Source organism: Trachypithecus francoisi, unplaced genomic scaffold (genome assembly GCF_009764315.1).
Source record: "Trachypithecus francoisi isolate TF-2019V2 unplaced genomic scaffold, Tfra_2.0 Lachesis_group5, whole genome shotgun sequence".
Lineage (NCBI taxonomy): Eukaryota > Metazoa > Chordata > Mammalia > Primates > Cercopithecidae > Trachypithecus > Trachypithecus francoisi.
The window spans coordinates 20,253,481-20,261,726 of NW_022681470.1; the positions used below are offsets into that span (position 1 = coordinate 20,253,481).

General features: G+C 38.6%; 1 pseudogene; it reads left to right on the top strand.

Moving 5' to 3' along the window:
* Positions 1–5,482: 5,482 nt before the first annotated feature.
* LOC117076808 lies at positions 5,483–7,855 on the top strand (annotated as a pseudogene).
* Positions 7,856–8,246: the final 391 nt, after the last annotated feature.

Consider the following 8,246-nt stretch of genomic DNA (forward strand, 5'->3'; position numbering starts at 1 on the left):
CTTTTATTAGTACTCCATTGCTTTGTTTTGTTTTCTTATGAAATGCAAAGATGGCGGGGGTGGGGAAGGATGGGCACTGAACTAAGTGGTTGCTTATACTTGATATAGCACTCTAATTCTTTGAGAGATTTTTGCTAGAAGGCTATGGGATGAAGATTGGTCAATTGTCCATTTAAAGTAGAAGCAATTTTCTGAATTGCTTATTTGTGATGAGCAGAGACACACAACCTTAGTGTCTCTTCATTCACTGTTCATACTCAATGAGTTTCCTGTGCCTTCTGAAGCAAATAATGTATATCTGATACATTTCTGGCATTCTGTTCACCACACTCTTAAAGATAAGTATAAACTTTTTGTGGGAGATGTAGTTATATACACAGTAAGTCTGGGTGAAATATTGGCTGTGGTTTAAAGTTTGCATATATATTAGTGTAGATTGCTTCTTCAGAGATTAGGAAATCTCTCAAGGAGGAAATGTCTCAAGGAGGAAAGGGAGTCAAGTAACAGGTAGAAATGAATGTTATTAAACAGAAGACATGCCCAGGTACAGACCCTGTCTCTTCAATCTGTTAATATGATTTGCCTTCTATTTCATTAACTTATCAATCAATATAATAGTGTGTTACATACATTAAATATTGAAAGAATTCTGTGGAGGGAGATGTGCATGTGGGCTAGGGTCATCAGAACAGGTTTCAGAGAAGAGAGAATTCTACAAGGAATCTGAAGATCAGCAGAAAATGCATAGATGGAGAAAATAAGAATGATTTTTCAGTATGAAGGATAGCATAGACCAAAATTAAAAAAAAACAGAGTATCTCTTTTAAAACCATTGTATATTGATCAAATTTAGAAAATTTAACATCAAGAGAATAATACTATTTACCATTCAGTCTATGTTCAAAGTTTATGTCTTCTATATCATTTTTTCCCTCTTATTCAAGATCCAATCCAAAATCAATTTCATTATTGTCATGACTCTAATTCCTCAACCTTTATGATGTTGACATTTTTGGAGAACAAAGGTCAATTTTTAGGATTTCCTTTAATTTGGATTTCTAAAAAATATTTCTCCATGGTTAGATTTAATTATGAATCTTGAACAGGAGCACTACTTCAGTGATATTTTTTCTTCTCTGTGCATCATATCAGGAGGTACATGATTAATGACATTAACTTTGTGTCATTGTGTGTCCAGTCATTGATGACATTACTTTGACCACCTGATTAAAATGAGATCTATGGGGTTTTCCCATTTTTCTCTTTGTAATTAATGTGATCTGTAATAGGAGATGTTTTAAAATGATGTAAGCATCCTGTTCTGCGTTAAACTTTCCCCAAATAGCTTTCCTATTCATTAAGCAGGCTATTCCTTTGCTTCAAAAATTTCCAGTGGGAGTAGGATTCTTTGGAAATTTCAATTTAAATGACACATTATTTTAAAATAAATATTTAAATCAATAATCAGTGTCACATGCGTCTGTGTTAAGAGACCAACAAACAGGCTTTGTGTGAGCAATACAACTTTTTAATCACCTGGGTGCAGGTGGGCTGAGTCCAAAAAGAGAGTCAGCAAAGGGTGGTGGGATTATCATTAGTTCTTATACGTTTGGGATAGGCGGTGGAGTTAGGAGCAGTTTTTGCAGGCAGGGGGTGGATCTTACAAAGTACATTCTCAAGGGCGGGGAGAATATTACCAAGTACCTTCTTAAGGGCAGGGAAGGATATTACAAAGTACCTTCTCAAGGGTGGGGAGAGTGTATCGTACAAACTACATTCACAAGGGCAGGGGAATATCACAACGTACATTATCACAAGGGCAGGGACGGTGTATTTTCACAAAGTCAATTGATCAGTTAGGGTGGGGCAGGAACAGATCACAATGGTGGAATGGCATCAGTTAAGGCAGGAACTGGCTATTTTCACTTCTTCTGTGGCTCTTCAGTTGCTTCAGGCCATCTGGATGTCTACGTGCAGGTCACAGGGGATATGATGGCTTAGACTGGGCTCAGAGGCCTGACAATCAGCACTTATTCATTTCCAATCCCTGAACCTTTGTTTCTGATTCTTGACCTACTGCTGGCTAGGACTTCAAACACAATGCTGAATAGAAGAGATAAGAGCACATATCCTTTCCTTGTTTTTGATTTTAGAGAGAATGCATTCTATTCGCTGTAGAATTTTTAAAGATGTTCTTTACCGGAGAAAATTTCTTTCTATTTCTATTTTTCTTAGTACTTCTTAATCATCAGTGGGCATTGGATTTTCAAATTTTTACACATCTATTGAGATGATTATATTTTTTCCCCTGGAACAATCTTCCATTCTTAGAATAAAACCCACTTGGTACTGAAATATTTTCCATTTTATATATTGCCTGATTCAATTTTTCAATATTTTCTTAGGGATATTTGTACCTATAATTATGAGGAATAGTGAACTAATGCTTTTTTTTCTTATAAGAAATGTACTTGTTTATTATCTACATCACAGTTTTGGTGATCTCATAAAACTAGACTTTAAGTGTTCCTTCCTCTTTTATCTTGGGGAGTGTTCATATGGAATGGTTTTATTCCTCCATAAAGATAATAGAATTTGTTTGTAAAGCCATCGAACCAGTTTTCTTTGATGAAAGATTTTTTATAACGAAGTCAATCTCTGCTTTCGTTATCTATTATTGTTTCGTTATCTATAACAAAACACACAAAAACTTAGTGGCCTAAAACAATAACAATCTATTATCTTTTCACACTTCTAAGAATTGGCTGGTTTTGTCTGGGCTGCCTTCACCTGGAGGGTTGGCTGAGCTGTGAGCCCCAAGACGCCCCCACTCCCAAGTCTGTCCGTTGGCTCTGGCTAATGGCTCAGACTTTCTCTCTGTGTTTTCTTTCATCCTAGGTAACCTCAGGAAACTGTTCAAAAAGATTGGAGGTAGAAGATACAAGATATCACTGTGCCAGGCTTCAGAAATTGTACACCATCACTTCTGCCACATTTTGTTGATCGAAACAAGTCACAGAGACATCCCAGATTCAGGACAGGGGATACAAATTCTGCCTCCAAATAGGAGGAGGGGCATGCGGAATATGCGGAGTTGTTGCAACCACCTTTGAAAACAATTTACCACAGCCAATTCAGGCCAGAGTAATTCATATCCCTTCTACATTCTCATTCAATCAGAGCATCAGACTTAAAATTCTTGATCTCATCATATAAATCTGGTGCACATCTTTGATACCACTCCTCTTTTTTTTTTTTTTTTTTTTTTGAGACGGAGTCTCGCTCTGTCACCCAGGCTGGAGTGCAGTGGCAGGATCTCAGCTCACTGCAAGCTCCGCCTCCCGGGTTTACGCCATTCTCCTGCCTCAGCCTCCCGAGTAGCTGGGACTACAGGCGCCCGCCACCTCCCCTGGCTAGTTTTTTGTATTTTTTAGTAGAGACGGGGTTTCACTGTGTTAGCCAGGATGGTCTCGATTTCCTGACCTCGTGATCCGCCCGTCTCGGCTTCCCAAAGTGTTGGAAGTATAGGCTTGAGCCACTGCGCCCGGCCACCACTCCTCTTAATCTAGATACCTCTGAACAAAAATGACATCATCTCCTCCAATACCTACAATATGTAATGTTGAAAAAGTAGTAGGATATTGGCTACAAACACTCCCATTCAAAAGGTGAAGGACAAGAAACTCATGGAAGGAGTAGCAATTCTTACCTCCAGCCATGGACATGTTGCTAATTTCATGAACTTCCACAGTAGGGACTATTTCTCGATTAGGGCCCAGTTCTAATCCCTGAAAGTATTAATAGTTCCCTAACCCATGGTTCTTCTCATCTCTTGTTTTTCCCTATTTGGGTCTTTCTTGCTCCAGGTCTTGGTTCTACCCGCTGGAACATCTTTTTTCATAAGCAATAGCTGTGTTGGCAGCTGAGTAGCTCTCTCAGCAAACTTTCGGCCTGTGGAAAGTTAGAAGCCAAGAAGTCTCTTTCATTTTGTAGTATCTCTGATGTTTTTAGTTTAATATAATACATCTCTCTTAAAACTTTGTGGGGGTTCTATTATCTATCAGGTTATAGTTCATACAAGACAAAATCCATTCCAACAACTCATTTTTCGGGCAGGTTTCTCTCCACTTTAGACATCGTGTCAGGACAATGCCTTTAAAATTCTCAGGAGCTTTTTTGCCAAGCTAAGAGAGTCTAGCAAGCATAGCCATAAATCTTTTCAAGGATTTTAACAAAAGGTTTATAGTCTTGCCCTTGATTTGATCTAGATTCTGAGGCTATTTCTTACTTTGAGAATATTACATCAGTTAGAGAGATAGGAGATGTGAAAAAGTTTCATCTTCCAATCCAACATAATTGGGGCCCCTCATATTTCTTCTAAATTTTGTTCATAAATTGAATAGCTACTACTTTAAATTGCCTCTTTCTTCTCATACCTTATTCAGTCAAAAACAAAAAGTACAACAAAATTTCCCAAAACACCTCATTGACACTTTCAACCTTCTGCTTGGATGACCTCTTCTCCTTGCCTCCTCACAGTTAATTATCCATACAAACGACAAAATAATCCTTATCAAGATCTATGGCAGTGGTCCACCATTACCTCAAGTGGTGTTTCTGAGCAAATTAGAAACAAAATTGTTTCTTCCTCAAAATATACTGTTATATCAAGGAAAATTGTAACAAATATACATACCTATGATGACTATAAATGTGAATGGCAGCCCCTAAAATTGCACAGTGCAAATTCTGCATAACTAAACTACTGGCTTTGCCTTGTTCCGAACCTTCTGATGGCTTTCCTTCACAGTTAGAAAATTTTATAACCTATATGAATCTATAAAGAATATATAAATACCTCCTACAAACCAGTAATATAATAGGCAAAACCCTTGAACGAACTCTCTACAAAGAATGATATAAAAATGGCCAATGGGCCAGGGGCAGTGGCTCATGCCTGTAATCCCAGCACTTTGGGATGCCCAGAGGGTGGCTCACGAGGTCAAGAGATCAAGACCATCCTGCACAACATGGTGAAACCCCGTCTCTACTAAAAATACAAAAACTAGCTGGGCGTGGTATCACATGCCTGTAATCCCAGCTACTTGGGAGGCTGAGGCAGGAGAATCACTTGAACCCAGGAGGCGGAGGTGGCAGTGAGCTGAGATCACGCCACTGCACTTCAGCCTGGGCGGCAGACTGAGACCGTGTCAAAAAAAAAAAAAAAAAAAATGGCCAATGAACACATGAAAAAGGGTTCCACATCATTACATGTCAAAAAAAAAAAAAAAAAAAGGCACATTGAAACCACAATGAGATGGTTCTATGCACTTACAAAAAAAGATTAAAATTTAAAATGACTGATGACACTAAATGTTGGGTAGGATGTGGAAGAACCAGAACTCTGGAACATTGTTGAAGGGAATGAAACATGGGTGCAGCATCGGTGGGGTCCCTGTAAGGCTGCTGACGTTCTCTCCAGATGCTGAGACCTGTGTATCCTCTGCACAGGCCAGCGTTGAGCTGTAGTTGTAGTAGTCTGCCTTCCGAAGCAATGTGTATTTACAATGAAGTGGCAGTCTTCATAATTCCAGTCACTTTTCTCAGAAGGATTGAAGAGTTTTACAATTTACTTGTGAAAGAGAATCATGAATTAAGACTAACAGAGGGGGCAGGTGTGGTGGCTCACCCTGTAATCCTGGCACTTCGGGAGGCTGACATGATGGACAAATTGCTTGAACTGAGGAGTTCAAGACCAGTCTGGGCAACATGGCGAGACCCTGTCTCTACAAAAAATACAAAAATTAACCAGGCATGGTGGCACGCACCTGTAGTCCCAGCTAGTCAGGAGGCTGAGGCAAGAGAATCACTTGAGACCAGGAGGTGGAGGTTGTAGTGAGCTGAGATAGCAACCCTGCACTCCAGTCTGGCTGACAGAGACCCTATCTCAAAGAAGAAGAAGAAGAAAAAAGAAAAAAGCAGGAGGGCAGGAACAGTGAGGGGTTTATTCAATGGACTAAAGCCTGGAAATGTAGACTTTGCCAACACTGCCACTCCTACTCAGATGAAGACGATGTTTCAGGCGGCCAGGATTTGCATGATAAACAACAAAGGAGAAGAGTGCAGAACAATTACTGCCAGGCTTCACAAAGAAAATGTTAAGATTACTACACTAGAGATTGATGTTGCCACTGACGGATGATACGCTGAAATTGAAGTCACAACTGACCGGCAGAAAGATGCTGAACACAAGGCTGTCCCTGTAAATTCTGTTTTAAGATTTTAATGATACGTTATTTGATGACTTTACTGGTTATGATTTAAAAAATAAGAAAGTTAGACCTGTTGGACATGCCAAACAGAAATAAAAGAGGATTATCTTATACTTTTAAGATATTTCAGGTTTTATAAGAGTACTGGCTTTTTAAAAATACTTGTACGGATCATGACTGACTGATAAATATTCTTACTAATGAAATCTTATAATTATTTACATATATCCTTGAAAATAATAACAGGAACTGCAAATAACATTATTTGGAAAGGTCCACACACCTTAGAGAATTCAGTGTCAAAATCATATTAATTGCCACAACCTGAACAGGATAAGTTAGAACAAAATCCAAATGTTTTCTTTTAACTAAACATGAAAATTGCTACAATATTCAAGTTCAAGCTTCCAAAATGCTCCAGGAGTTGCAGAAACTCTCAGAGTGTTGATTGCTAAATTAAAATAAGAAACTCATGAGCTTCCACTTAGCACAGGTTGAAATTTCCTCTTAATATTCTTCCCAACTTAGCTAGACCTTCCTACACTTTTATGGGACAATTGTAGAGCAACCTGGTGACCATGGTCCTGAGACTTTGTAAACAATTGCAGAAAATGCAAAACACTTGGCTGGAATATCAGGAATGACGATTTGGGTGGGACTGAAGAAAATATTGTTGGTAACCATGTAAATCATTTGATTTCCCTTATCTGTGATCTTGATGTGGGTCTTTATGTAGGTTTACCTGCTAATTAAAGTTTAGAAGAGTTTAATAAGGTCAGTAAAAATGTTGAAAGTTTTTCATCAAAGTCAATGACTCTTTTTGCCTCATTATTGAAATGATAGGATGATGTTGCAAAAGTGGATTTGAGGTTGAAGACTGCACCAAAAGAGAAAAGCCTTGGATTATTTATGGTTAAAACTATGAAAATTTAGTTAAAGCAACGGATAGTTCAGAACCATTAAAACTCGATTAAGACTTCATTATAGGTTCTAGGGAATGTGATGCAACTGCTCGTGATGCAACTACTCGTGTATGTGAGCTACTGAGGTACCAAGGAGAGCACTGTCTCTGAAAGGAAATGTAGCAGTGGTGAATCCCATTTCCTGCAAGTGTCACGACATCAGGAAAGTGGGGATCTCTTCAGGGAAAGAAATTGGGGCTCTGTTACAACAGCTGGGAGAACACTGGGAAAAAAATGGTTACTGGCTGGGCATGGTGGCTCATGCCTATAACCCTAGCACTTTGGGAGCCCCAGGTGGGTGGATCGCCTGAGCTCAGGAGTTCAAGACCAGCCTGGGCAACACGGTGAACCTCTATCCCTATTAATATACAAAGAAAAAAAAAATTAGCCAGGGGTGGCGGCCTGTGCCTGTAATCCCAGCTACTCGGGAGGCTGACGCAGGAGAATTGCTAGAACCTGGGAGGCGGAGGTTGCAGTGAGCTGAGATCGCGCCACTACACTCCAGCCTGAGCGACAAAGCAAGAATCCGTCTCTAAAAAAAAAAAAAAAAAAAAAAAGAAAAAGAAAAGTGGTTACCAAATGGAAAAATATTCCCTTCTAAATGGCATAAAGAAGACATAAAGCTGGTGGCTACTAAAAGTCAGAACATTTTAAATAAGGCTATTTTTTCCTTCTCCCTCTTAGTGAGATTTTGTAAATTGACAGTACAATAAAAGCCAGTTTAAAGGACCTCTTAAACATAAATGTCTTATTTTATGAATTGTATTTCAAGAATTAAACTGAAGTTGACCTCCTCTTGATCTGATTTATATTACTGAAACAGTTCTGTTGAAATAGTTACAACTGAGAAAAGCATAATTGGCTTCTACTCTCTTAATCTATTTAGACTTTTTTTTTTTTAATTTAGCATTTGCATAAGGTGGCACTCAGATTGATCTGAAAAAGTGTTAACTGTCTTGAAGAAAAAATGTTTATTAATTGCAATTGAGATAAGTGAATTACTTTGTACAAT